Below are 1,375 nucleotides of genomic sequence, written 5' to 3'. Positions count from 1 at the left end.
ATGCGGAGATAAGAGAAATAGATGTTTCCCAAAGTGATCAATGGGATCCAAGAAGATCTGTAGAAGAACTTGAAAGGGAGTCATCTGCTGACGATTCAGAAAATCAAAGTTATTCAATCGATGAAAATTCTATTCGTCTTGAAAATTTAGAATGGTGTCTTTGTGGTAACTGTCAACTTATGCCTTCCATAATTGAAAGCATTTGTTGTCGTGAAAAGGAAGAGATTCTGTACCACATACCAGATGGTAAATCATGTATTTGCGAGTCTGAAAATCACATACATGAAAATGATCAGGGTTTCCTAAACTGTGTTGCCCAAATAATAGGAAGTCTTGGACCAATGCGTAGTCAATCCCGACAAGCTATTACGCAAAGGTAATTTTAATTCATTAAAAATTTTTAATGAAGAGTCAACCGTTATTTTGTTATAGTTCGAAAATATAGTTTTAATAGTCAATATATACTTTAGCATAAAAAAAACACATTTAGATAAAACTGACAGTGTACCCCTGAATTTATATTGATTTAAAAGATAAATATTCCCGCAATTACAATAGCACCTTTTTTGCATTACCTGCACAATAATGTTAATATACTCTTTACATCTGTGATTACTTTGTCGGTAAGCCTATGAAAAATGTGCAAACAGCAGACTTATTTAAGTTATTTTAACACAATGGCATCTTAGACAATCAGAGCTGGATCCCATGTAACTACACGCTGCTGAACTCAATTTTATCAACTTGATAAATGTATATATATATTCATTTTTATTTTTATAACAGCTAATTTTTAACTTCTCTTTTTTGAAATAGAGCATATCGTAAACTGTCATATAGAGCCTTTTCAACATGGATAAATGGCGAAATGGGTCCAAGAAATAGGAAACCTATACCATCGTGTGTAGTCAATAGTATTCGACGACGTTTCCCAGCTCCGGATAATATTTATGTTGGTTTCCATTACCCTGAGGATGACGGACCAGCAACAGAGATGATATTAGATTAGTTTATCAAAAATTTATATTTAAAAATTCTATTTCTATCATATTATTTATATTTTTGTTTTCAGGAATTCACTAAAGTTGATATGTTTAAAAAATTTTAATTTTTAAAAAACTTGATTAAAAATATTTAAAATTTGAATATAAATTTGTGTAATTTTTTATGTCTATGATTCTTGGATATATGAATTCTATTATTTTATTTTTAAATAAGTTTTTAATTTTAAATTTAAGAATAAAAAATTATATATATATATATATATATATATATATATATTTAGATATATATATATATATATATGAGACATTTTTTAATTTTTTAATAATAAAATATATAAATCATGTTGTATAGTTCACAAACTCAATACTAT

At 27.4% G+C, this 1,375-nt stretch overlaps 1 long non-coding RNA gene across 1 annotated transcript; it reads left to right on the top strand.

Annotated features, from left to right (window-relative positions):
- The first annotated feature begins 330 nt into the window (after positions 1-330).
- LOC128647643 (uncharacterized) lies at positions 331-1,152 on the top strand. Its single transcript, XR_008400371.1, has 2 exons — positions 331-376; positions 817-1,152. It is a non-coding gene; the product is annotated as an uncharacterized LOC128647643 (long non-coding RNA).
- Positions 1,153-1,375: the final 223 nt, after the last annotated feature.

This window comes from Bombina bombina, chromosome 2 (assembly GCF_027579735.1).
Source record: "Bombina bombina isolate aBomBom1 chromosome 2, aBomBom1.pri, whole genome shotgun sequence".
NCBI lineage: Eukaryota > Metazoa > Chordata > Amphibia > Anura > Bombinatoridae > Bombina > Bombina bombina.
This window is presented reverse-complemented; position numbering and strand designations above follow the sequence as displayed.